Here is a 12,419-nt window from a genome sequence, read left to right on the forward strand (position 1 = left end):
ATGGACCGAATTTTGGACCAAGAGAGATGGAAAAATCAAGACACTTCATTTGTAAAGATACTTTTCATAGTAATTTCTCTTGGGTTTGCTTTGAATCACAGACTTGTTTAGGTTTGTAAAGCCCTCTGAGCCCATCGAGTCCAACCATCCCCAGCACTGCCAAGGCCACCCCTGACCCCTGTCCCCAAGTGCCACATCCACGGGGCTTTGAAATCCCCCCAGGGATGGGAATCACCCCTGCTCTGGGCAGCTGTGCCAGGGCTGGTCAACCTTTCCAAGAAGGAATTTTGCCTCATAGCCAAAGCCCTGGTCTGTGCAGGGTTTCCAGCAGTTTGACTCAGTTGTCAGATGAGGTGCAGTGGGGAGGGACTGCAGTGGTATTTGTATTAGTAACAGCTCCTCTGTGAAAACAGAACACTTTGTCATCTTTCCATCAAACTTCTAGTTATGTTTATTCTCCAACAGTAATGTTTTACTACAGCCCAGATTTGCAGATTCCCTGAGCTGCCTTTAACAACCAGCATTTGCGTGAATTCCCTGCATTGACATCCATATTTTTATATTTATAATAAAGCAAACCACTGAAGGACCATCTAAACTTTATTTACTGTGGCCATGCTGCAATATTCAGATGTGCTAAAATCGCATTTTAATTGTGTTATCAGCGCACAGCCAAAGCAGCAGATCCCCTTTCCAAAGACCGTGGGCACAGATGAAACTGCTGAATGTAACGTGAATATTTACTGAGGATTGAATCTGTTACAGGAGAGGTTTGACTGCCAATAATCTGCTTTAAAAAAAATAAAATTTTCAAAGGAAATGGAAGTTTGGGACTCTTTATGGCTTAATATGGTCTTCTTTTATTCCCTATCAATGGGAAATTATGTATTCCTTACTCGATTTTGTCAGTGAAACTCAGTGTTTGTGTCCCTGTTATTGCCCTAATGCCACTAAAGCTCTGTGACAGAGCACAGATCAGCCTTTCTTCCTCCTTCCTCTCTTTCTGTGTAGCTGCCCCATCCCCAGGAGTGTCCCAGGCCAGGTTGGATGAGGCGTGGAGACACCTGGGCTGGTGGAAGGTGCCCCTTTGGGCAGGCACTGCCTTCCTGCAGCTGGGGGGTGTCCAGAAGCTGCCCCGTGGCTGCTCCTTCGGGCAGGGCTCTGCAGGGAGCCACTTTTGCAGGGTTGGCTGCACATGGCTGGTGTGGTCAGTGCTGGGCACGGGCAGAGGGGGAGGCACCGACCTGCTCTGCTTGGGCTGCTTTGGTTGGGGCTCCTCATGAGGAAATGTTTAAACAAGTTTTCTCTTGTATCTTCTCCCCTCTGTGTGGATCAGGGAATTGGGAGACAGCCACAATGTCCCTGTCAATGGCTTCAAAACATGTCTGACTGAGAGGGAAGGAGAAGATTCTGGAATTGCACATAAACGTCTGTGGTGTTCTCTCCACTTGTCCAATATTCAAGGAAGAACTAGCAATAAGTGTAAAAGCAGCCAGGAAGTTTTCCCCAAGGCCTCCCCAGCTCACAGGAAGCAGATGAACCCGAGTGCTGGAGTTAAGCCTGGCTTTGCTGCTCCAGTGCCAGCAGAGCTGCCAAGCAGCTCCCGGCTGGAGGAGCATCGGCTCGTTCCTGGGGTCACTCCTGGTCAGCTGGGGCTGCCTGTTCCAGCCTGTTGGTGTGAGGCAGAGATCCAGGGGAAGCTCAGCCTGTGTAATTGGTTTCATTCCAGCACTGATTCCTGTCCAGGCTGTGGGGGGACAGAGGGATGGTGCAGTGGCACCAGGTCCCCACGGCAGCGTGGCCCCCACGTCCTGCACCTCCCGGGCCTGCAGGGGGGTGCAAACACACTGAGCTGGCTCTGTGGAACAGAACTGGGCAGCAGAGTGAGGCAGCAACGAGTACAACCCCTCTGCTGTAGCTGCAGCTGTGCTACCAAAGCCTGAGTCCAAGAATCCCAGAACTGGGAAGGCTGAGAAAGACCTTTGAGATCATCAAGGTCAACAAACTGATTCTTGTGCCCAGGTTCAAATTTCCCCCTTGTTGTTATTCATACTAGGAGAGAGTGAAGGAAGAGTCTGTTCTGCCCTGCAGCTCCACATAAAAGGGAGAACAAGGGTGGGAAAAGGGGAGAACAAAGAGAGAGCAGGGCCCAGCGAGGAGCCCTGGCCAGGGAACCATAGGCTCTGTCCTGGGGATGCATGGCCTGCCCTCCAGCCTGTGTGTGGAGCAGGAGCCTGGAGGGATGGAGAGACCCCTTCCCACGGGTGTCCAGCCTCAGGTGAGCTCACCTGCACCTTTCAGGGTCACTCTGGCACCAGCTCCCCCCACAGGGACTCCTGAGGCTGGTGGGAAGCTCAGGGTGGCCCCGGGAGCCTCATGTCCTCTTCATTCCTCTGAAATGCCTCCTGGCACCACAGAGACTTTCATAATGCTTTGATGTCCCTTTTTAAAATGTCTCACTAATTTACGAGGCCAGATTTTTGTTGGTATTTTGTTTATTTAGTTTTGCTTTGCCTTTGGAAGCACAATTGCTGATATTTCCTAACACAGTCCCAGTCACAGCCCTAAGTGCTCTTACCCACCACTGGGTAAGGATTCAAGTGCCCTGACACTGAGACTATCCAGGATGCAAGAGTTCCCAGTCCCCGCTATTTTCCTGATGGAGTACTTCAGCAATGGCTCTAAGTGCCCTCCTAAGTGCTGCCTTGGCACTGGGCAGTGTCTGAACACACCACTGAGCAGCCCCTGGAGAACGTGAGCCAGCCTTTGATCATCCTCTTCCAGGCACCCTTTCCATTTTGGACCCAGAACCTTGTCCCCTTTATCTCTCTCCCTCAAGTACCTGCAGCAAACACTGAGCTGATTGCTGTGACACAGCCAAGGGAGCAGCCTCCCTGAAAACACTGACACACAGCCAGGTCTGCCTGTGGATACAGGAACCTGAGTTCTGCTTTCAGCACAGTAACCAGGGCTTTGTGTACTTATATACATATATATATATGTAAATACAAAAAATTCAGCAGCAGCTCTGGGTCTGAGGCTGAAATCACCAAAGGGACAGTGAATCCCCTGGGGGTGAGGATGTGCAGGGCAAACCTTCCCACCCCGGAGCACCATCACACGGTTCAATCAATCACTGGTTAAAAACATGCAACACAAACCAGAAACCTGCCCTCTGGCAGGTGAAATGCAGCTGCACTTTGCAGGTGAGGTGCTGGATCCCAAGCCCAAGCTTGAAGCTCTCTCACGCTCCTTCTGCCTGGAGTGTGTCCTCCCTTTGCTACAATTCCTGTGGAAATTCACATCCTTAATGCTGGGAAAATGGATACAGATAATATTTATCTTTTCTAGAAGACTCATTCACAAATATTTGGAAGCCTAAATGGTGCTTTGTCCGTTTCATTTCTAAAGTGGCACAGAAGACAAAAGCCCCTTGATTTTGCAAATGGCTTCTGAAAAGATTCCTCTTTTTCTGTATTCCAGGGCTGCTGTTTCCCTGCTCCCCTTTGTGCTTTTTATTTGAGGATTTATGGCTGCATCCCCATTAGCCACTAATGCCCTGTGCTTCTTTAAGCTCTGTCTGAGCAGCAGCCAAGTGAGACGCGCTTGGCACCGGCCCAGCCGGCTGATCAAGGCCCTTAAATGGCCACGAGATTTCAAACGCATCGGAGAAATTAAACCTTTTATCTTGATTGCGTTTCAGCCGCCTGGAAATTAAAAGGGCGTTTGGGCAGCGCTGACTCCAGCACAGCCCCGGGGCAGGGCTGGGCACGGCTGCCAGAGCTGGAAACCAGCAGGGAGGGACACAGGGAGAGGAGAGGGAAGGCAAAGCAAGGCAGGAATGGACTGTGCAGAAGGAGGACTCTGGGAAGGGATTTTGCAGGTCGGGTCAGGGCTGTGTGGGAACGGGCTGCCCAGGGAGGTTTGGAGTGCCCAGCCCTGGAGGTGTCCCAGGAAGGCCTGGCCGTGGCACTCAGTGCTCTGGGCTGGGGGACAAGGTGGGCATTGGGCACAGGGGGGATCCATGGGCTGGGAGGGCTTTTCCAACCTCAATGAGTTTGAGATTCTGGGATTCTGTGGCCCCTCCATGGTTTAGAAGGTGTGACAAAAAGTGCTTTTCCCATTTTTTAACTGATCTTACAGATGCATCTCTGCAAATAAATTTGGATAAGAATTGTGAACTGGGTGTTAACCAAGTCACAGAGTAAGTTAACTAAAGGATATTTTGACTGGGCCCTTTAGACATTCCTTCTCTATCCCAGGAATTTGCTGGCAGACTCCATCAAAATGTGGCTCCAGCTCACCTTGCTCCCAAGCAGGCAGGTGTGGGACAGGGTGGGACAGGTGTGGGACAGGTGTGGGATGGGGGTGTGAGGTGACAAGGATGGAGGAGCACAAATTCCCCACTGGGAGAGGCTGAGGCACAGCCTGGCAGCCCAAACACTCCTTTATTGAAGGTGTATTTTGACAATGCAGTGATGGGAATGAGAGAGGAATCGAGATGAGTACCCAGTGTGGGTTTAGCTTTTCCCCTGTGCTGGGTTAATGGTGGTAGATCCTAGAAGGACTTTGAGCAGGTTTGTGTGAGCAGAAAAAGTCCAGAACACAAGTAATTGCTTGTGTACAGCCAGAGGGGCAGCAAAACAAAGCCACTTAGCTCCATTTCTTACAGGGGGTTGCAACAACTGACTTTGAATAAACATAGATGGACAAGCTCCCAAATCTCCAAAGCCCCCCCAGCATGTTTGCAAAGCCAAAGGAATAAGCTCCAGAAAGGCACTTTGCTTTTGTTGTGACTGCTAACAAACACGGCCTCTGACAAACACAAACCAAGAAAAAGTAATTTAAAAACAAACAATCAAAAGCTACATATAAAAAAATAAAAAAAAACAAACCACAACCAAAAACCCAAAAGGAGCACCAAATTAAACTGGAAAAGTCTGGAAAAATGTAAGGCTTCAGGATAAATGCTTTATGAAGAGCAGTTTGCAGCATGATTAAAACTGGGCTTAAAATCTAAGACCATTAAGGAGTATAAAATATCTGCTTTTCAGCTTGATCCTGTGTACTGACAAAAATCCCAATTCCTCTGGTTTCTGTGCTCCAAGAGGAGAGATTTAGACTGGATAGCAGGGAAATCCTTTTAATTTTAAATACATTTCTGGCTGTCTGTGACACTGCCATTACCAGAGCCTCAGGGGGCACAAGGGGCACACACTGGAGGCTGCCTTTAGTCCAAGGAACTTCTGAAACTTCTCCCCAAACTTTTCCCTGTGGTTTAAGTCAGATCCTGCTTTTCAAAGTGTGATAGAACCGGTTTTTAGAAAGCCAGTGAATGCTCAGGAAATGGAGTTACCCTCGATAAATGATTTGTGAATTGTGCTGAATTCTGTGACCGACTTTAGCAAAAATAAAAAAGATCTGGAGAGCGGGAATGCAGCAGATAAGGAGAGGGAAAGGCAGAGAGATCTCCCTGTGATGATAACGAGCCTCTGCTCTTCCCTTCAGCAGTTCCTTTGACAGGGACGTGGCGCAGCCTCCCAGAGGATTCAAAGCCTTACAACGGCTTTGCTCACACGATGTACTTGAATGGGGTGTTGTGTTTTGATCTGACTAATGTGGAGCCTGTGGATGCTGAATGCTAATTTATAAATTATGGGCTTTTTAATTAGCAGAGAAAATAATTAACGTTACACTGACAGAAATCACTCTTTTTTCCCCCTCTCTGTTTTTCCCTGCAGATCTCCCGGTTCCAGCCAGGCTGAGGAGCCCCGTGCCTGGAGCTGGACCCTGGCACTGGGAGGGTGGGAGCAGGGAAGGGGCTGCCATGATTCCCATGAGCCCCCCTGCTGTCCCCAGGTCAGTCCCACCGGCCTCTGCACCCCCTTGGCTGTGACACGAGTCCCCTGAGCCTTTCCCAGGGAGAGATGCCTGTGTTCCATCTGCACCGGGGTGTGAGGGCAGCTGCTCCCCCTCTCCTGCCATCTCCCACCCCATCAGCAGCTCTCCTGCTGCCAGAGGGAGCAGCAAGTCCTCCCAAAATGGTGGTTGAGTGACTGGAATTCCACAGGGAACACGGGCACATCCAGGGTAGGAAGCAGCGTTTGCTCTCCCACTTGGAGCTCACAGGGATCCCTCCTGCTGGACCCCCAGCACGCACACCACAGGGAGCTCTGCCACCCACAACCACCAGGAGAGGCACCAACAAGGGTTTTCATAAGTGTAATTCAGATGATAAACTGGATTTTACCAGACAAATACAACAATTAGATCGGAATCATTTCCCTGAGTGAATCACATCACATCACTAAGTGACTAAAGGCAATAAAAGGATGAAAAGGTGATAAATTGTGCTGTTGCATCCAGAAAGGTAACATTCCTCTACAGGGGACTTTTTTTTTTATTTTATTTTTCCCCAGTTTTTCCCAGAAATACTCTTCACTAAATAACATCCTTAAGATCACAACAATCACAAAAACTCCCTCCCAGCCCAACCCAATGCACAGATGTGACATAATAATGAGCAGCCGTTTGTGCCAGTTCTCTGCCAAGCGCGGGGAGCCCACAGGATTTTGGGGGTGGCCCTGGGAGCTGAGCCCTGCTGCCCTGCTGTGTGAGGTGCCACCTGACAGCACAGAGTCCTGTTTGCACAACATGGGCATGACGGTGCCTGGGATAACTGTGCAAAATGGGGCAATTTGTGCTGAATCCAACGGGGATTTGATGTATTTTAAGCACTGAGAAATCCCTTTAAACGCCCTGGGATCTAATCAGGATCTCTCTCCAGGGCACCCCAGGTGAAGGCCTGAGCTGCCCTCAGCAGGGCCCTCCTCAGCAGTTCTGCCTGGGCTGTGATTTAGCTCAGCTTTGGCTGAGGCAGCGTAAGCAAAAGTGCTTCTCTGAGTAGCTGCAGGCAAAATACTTCAGAGTGAATCAGGGAGGATATTTCAGCTGGACCCAAATCCCCAGCAGCCTCTCCCCCTCACAGCTCTGCCTGGCTTTGGGTCTCTCTGCTGAAGTGCACCCCGGGGACCACCCTGTACCCACATGTTCCTGCAGCACAGCCCGTGTCCCTCTGTCAGGAGAAGGGACATGGTACTGGTCTGCTGCCCTGGCCTTGGACTGGATCCTCAGTGACCCCAAACCTGAGGGATTTATCCTCAGGGTCACCAAGACCCAAATGCCCAAATGGGAACAGCTCTGGAACGTTCCGTGAGCGGTGTCAGCCTGCCCAGGACCAGCTCCTTCCCAGTGCTGTGTTTTACAGGCAGACCAGCCCTCTGTGCTCCCAGAACCCTCCATCCCTGCTTTTCCAGCCCAGGGCAGACAGGCAGCTTTGCTCAGGGCAGCACCAGGTTCTCCCAGTGTTCCTGGACATTCCTGCTCCCACCACAGGACACAAGTGTCTGCTCAGGGTGAGGTGAGCACAGCCTGGTACAGCTCCCCAGTGGCACTTACGAGCACAGGCTGTTAGTTCCTGTCCCCTGGAAATCATCTCCTCAACCCTCCCCTCAATTCCATAATCTGGGAGCGCTGATAATTTCAGACACAGGAAGGCAGAGCAGCCTCACTGAGCTCCTGCCCAGCTCTGCTGTGCTGTGTCTGCTCTGGGTGTCCATGGAACCATGGAATCACACAGTCATTAGGGTTGGAAAAGACCTCCCAGATCATTGAGTCCAACCTTTGACTGATCCCCACCCTGCCAGCTGTACCATGTCCCCAAGTGTCACATCCAGTCACTGGCAGTGCTGGGGAGGGAGGAGCACACCCCCCTTCAGCCCAGGGCAGCCTCTGCCTGCTCTGGAACCAGCACAGGACCACACGTTTGTGGAATGATTTGGGCAGGAAGGGACTGCAAAGTCCATCCCATCCCACCCCTGCCATGGGCAGGGACACCTTCCACCAGCCCAGGTTGCTCCAAGCCCCATCCAACCTGGCCTGGAACACTTCCAGGGATAGGAATTACCCTGACAGCTTCTCTGGGCAACCTGTGCCAGGGCCTCTCCACCCTCCCAGCCAGGAGTTCTTCCATCTATCTGATCTAAACTTGCCCTCTGCCAGTTTGAACCCATTATTACCCCTTGTCCCACCAGTACAGTCCAACATGAACACTTTTGTTTTCTTTGGACAGAGCCAAGAATGTCCTTGGACTTTTCTTGACCTGAAGAGGAGCACCCATCATTTTCCAAGTGCTATTCATGTTTCCATTGCTGCTCCCCAACATTGCATCTTTCTGAGGTTCTGGGGGAGTGAATTATCCCAGCTTTGGGATACTGCCCAGATCAAAAATTAATTCCCTGTTTCATGTCACTTTTAGTGACTCCGAAGATTCCTGTGTGACAAGAATGATCTGCTCCAGGCTCTCCACAGTGTGTTACAGCTATTGCACATTCCAGTGAATCCATTAGAGATTCCAGGGTAAAGCCTGTGCCAGTGGAAGCAGCAGTCCCTCTTTTCTCCCGGGAAAACACCACCCCTGGCAACCCATTCTGGAGACGTGTTTGTGACACCACCATAAATGAGGGGCAGCCAGTGCCATTCCCCCCAGAGGTGACACTGCACCCTGCCCTCGCTGTCCCTCCCTGGCAGAGGTGCCCTCTGTCCCCAGCACAGGGCAGGGACCCAGCCGTGCTCAGTTCCATCCCCACATCCCGGTGTTTGGCTGTTCCTCCACGGCCCTCCCAGGGCAGCAGAGATTAAGTGCAGGCAGTAGATATTTATTAGGTTTGAGACAGTATCCAGGGACCCAGAGCAAATACAATTTACACTTTTATGTGGAGCTGGTTGGAAAAAGACCAAAACCCCACTGGTATTAAAATTTCTACCATTTGCTGCCAGCAGGGTTTTCTCTGAGTGTCCTGGTTGGTTCTGCTGTCACAGAGTGGTGGGCTTAGACCCAGGCTCCTCACGTTTGGGGTCTCAGTTGATCTCATATGTGATTTTAATTTTCATCCATGGAGAGGTACAGTCTGTAAGGAAGCTGCCCCAGTTCCTCAGAGCTGTTTTTGCAGTGTTTGGGTGAGAATGCTGGACTTTATGAAATCTCCCTGGCTGTGTTTCCTCTATGCTAAAAGTGTGATGTGAAAAATAAACACACCACAAAAGCTCAGGAGGTGACAAGCCCTGGCAGAAAAGGGCACACCTGATACCAAGAAGAGGCACAAACAGTGTCAGTGTAGGTGGCTCTGAGCCTCTGGACAGGCTGTGCAGAACCCACGGCCACAGCTGGGGATGGGCCGGGCACTTGGGACACTTCGGGAGATCTCCTGAGTCAGAGACTTGCTGCACCCCTCTGAGAGGGAAGAAATTGTCCCCATGTCCAACCTGAGCCTCCCCTGGCCCAGCTGGAGGCCGTTCCCTCTCCTCCTGTCCCTTGTTCCCTGGGAGCAGAGCCCAACCCCCCCTGGCTCCCCCCTCCTGTCAGGGGGTTGCAGAGTCAGAAGGTCCCCCCTGAGCCTCCTTTGCTCCAGGCTCCTGGCACTGCCTGTGCTTGTTTCAGTGAACACAGACCTGCTCAGGATGGCCTGGGGAGCATCTGTGCCCCGTGCATGTCCCCAGTCACACACTGAGGGGCAGGGAGTGTCCTGGCTCTGTGCTGTGATGGCTGTGACACCCAGGAACACCAGTCCCTCTCTGGAACACCAGTCCCTCTCTGGAACATCAGTCCCTCTCTGGAACTCATCCAGTTGAGCTGTGACTTCTCCCCAGCCACTGTGGAATGATGACAAGTGTACCCAGAGAGAGCCTGGAAAATTGAACATCCCCAGCAAAGATGTCAGATTTGAAATTTAGTCTCACATTAACACACACTCCTTTTTTTTTATCCCAACCTCCCAGTTTCCATTCCCAGCCTCTGGGACAGCTCTGCTCTTCAGCTGCTGGGTTCACACCCAGAGAGGGTTGCCCAGAGAAGCTGTGGCTGCCCCTGGATCCCTGCAAGTGTCCAAGGCCAGGCTGGACGGGGCTTGGAGCAACTGGGCTGGTGGAAGGTGTCCCTGCCCATGGCAGGGGTGGCACTGGATGGGCTTTAAGGTCCTTCCCACCATGGCAGGGCTCAGGGCCAGCTCTGCCACACTGGGCTGACACTGTGGTGTCCTGCACTCCATGTACCCCCTGAGCTGGTCCCATGCCCCAGGGACCCCCCTGGCTCTGCAGGGATCACCAGTGCTGGGCAGGGTGTGGGGCAGCAGCACCTGAGGCAGGTGAGGTGGTGGAACACAGGGGGTTTTACCCAGGGCTGTCCCTGCCCATGTAGCATCCACACAGATGGAGATGTTATTTCCCAACCTGTGGCTCTTGTTTTCCCTGACATCTCTGCACAGGTGAGGTCAATTAAATTTTTAGTATATTTGATGTGGAAAACTCTCTGTAAACACGCTTTGAGTGTCTGCAGAATGAATAAGCAGCAATTTTTGGCTTTGCTTTAGGGAGCTGTGGTAATGCATTTTTAATTGATGGCTGTTTTGGCAGCACAGAGAGAACGATTTGCCAGGGTGGGAGGCACAGCTTGGGAAAGGTCAGCAGGTACCAGATGTTGTCCCCAGCAGCAGCTCAGTGTCTCCTTGCATGGCTGGGGCCATGTTTGTCTGTGAGTGTTTCCTTTCCCCTCCTCACAAGTGCACAGCCCACCCTGGAGCCTGGACCCCGAGTTTGTGCTCCCATGTCAGCACACAGAGACCCTCAGAGTGCCCAGGGTGGGCTGGATCCCCTTGTCCAGGGTGACTGTGGTCCCAGTGCCATGGATGAATGTGGATCCCAGTGTCCAGGGTGGCAGGTCTCAGGCTGGATGTGGTCCCACTTCCTGGGATGGCTGCAACTGCCACGAGCTCTGCCCTGGTTGTGGCTCTCTGGGGTCTCTCCTGAATGAGCTCTGCCCTGGCTGTGGTTCCTTGGGGTCTCTCCTGGATGAGCTCTGCCCTGGCTGTGGCTCTTTGGAATCTCTCCTGGATGAGCTCTGCCCTGGCTGTGGCTCTTTGGAATCTCTCCTGGATGAGCTCTGCCCTGGCTGTGGCTCCTTTGGGTCTCTTCTGGATGAGCTGTCCCCTGGCTGAGGCTCTTTGGAATCTCTCCGGGATGAGCTCTGCCCTGGTTGTGTCTCTCTGGGGTCTCTCCTGGATGAGCTCTGCCCTGGCTGTGTCTCTCTGGGGTCTCTCCTGAATGAGCTCTGCCCTGGCTGTGTCTCTGTGGGGTCTCTCCTGGATGAGCTCTGCCCTGGCTGTGTCTCTCTGGGGTCTCTCCTGGATGAGCTGTCCCCTGCCCACAGGGCCTTAGCCCACTGGTGGCTGCCGGGGTGTAGGGCCAGCCCTGGGTCTCTCCCTCCCACTTCACCTCTGGGATGAGGTGAGCAGGTCCCTGGGGAGGAAGGTGCTCAGGTCTGGTAAGACCTGCAGAAGAAACAGGACTTGAAAAGCCCCCCAGAGCTGCAGGGACCGTGCCCAGGTCACAGGAGGTGTTTTGGTGCTCCAAGTACAGAGCCAGAGGGGCAGGAACCCCCCAGGGGAACGTGCTCACTCACCTGCCTGGAGACTCCTGTCTGACAAAAGCTTGTTAGAACAGTCACCTGTCGGTCCCTTTTCAGAAATGTTTCTCTTCCTGCAGAGATATTCCAGCTCAGCTGATCCCACTCTGGCAAGGAAGGATTCCCTGGGGAGGGCTCACCTGGGGCACAGCTGGTTTGTGACCTACAGCTCCCACAAGACACCAGACTGCAGCTAAAGGGCAGAAAGGATCCACGAGGAATGACAGGGAAAGAAGCTAGGATGTGCTGGGTTATTGCTGCTAAAGGTGATCTGTTTGCCACAGTCCAGGAACAGCAGTGAGGGTGGCAGGGAAGATCCCAGCAGATCCCTGTGCAGCTCCCAGGGTGCACAGTGGTCAGGGATGGGCCTGGCAGGGAGGCACCACAGCAGCATCAGGAACAACCAGGATAACCAGCAATAACCAGGATAACCAGCAATACCCACCCATGAAAGCCACCGGGGGCTGAGACTGTGTCACCAGCAGCTCCTCTGCCCCTGCTCTGGGCTGGGGAGAGGAAAACTCCTTTTGTTGAGGCACAGCTTTATCTTCAGCCAAAGCGCAGCCAGAAAAAGGAACATTTTGCTTTTCCATCCCAGAGTGCTGGCCCTGCTTTTAGATCTGAGATGAGGCAGCCTAATTGGTCATTTATCCCTTTAGCTTTTGATTTCTCTCCTGAGAGCGCTGCATAAACTGTTTGTGTGCTCTAAGAAATGCCTTAAGTGGATGACAGAGCTCGGGATAAGCAGTTCCTGCAGCTCAGCTGCCACTTACTCACTGCTCACTTCAGCACTGCTGGCATGGGGCAGCAGAGGGGCTGGGAATGCTGTCAGAGCCTGGGAATGCTGTCACAGGCTGGGAATGCTGTCACAGGCAGGGAATGCTGTCAGAGCCTGGGAATG

The 12,419-nt window shown here is 52.4% G+C and overlaps 1 long non-coding RNA gene across 1 annotated transcript; it reads right to left on the bottom strand.

The window, feature by feature from the left end:
• Nucleotides 1-10,432: 10,432 nt before the first annotated feature.
• LOC113958789 lies at nucleotides 10,433-12,413 on the bottom strand. Its single transcript, XR_003531622.1, has 3 exons — nucleotides 12,292-12,413; nucleotides 11,516-11,681; nucleotides 10,433-11,384 (listed from the first exon to the last, which is right to left on the bottom strand). It is a non-coding gene; the product is annotated as an uncharacterized LOC113958789 (long non-coding RNA).
• Between the last annotated feature and the right edge of the window lie 6 nt (nucleotides 12,414-12,419).

Source organism: Corapipo altera, unplaced genomic scaffold (assembly GCF_003945725.1).
Source record: "Corapipo altera isolate COAL_440 unplaced genomic scaffold, ASM394572v1 190, whole genome shotgun sequence".
NCBI lineage: Eukaryota > Metazoa > Chordata > Aves > Passeriformes > Pipridae > Corapipo > Corapipo altera.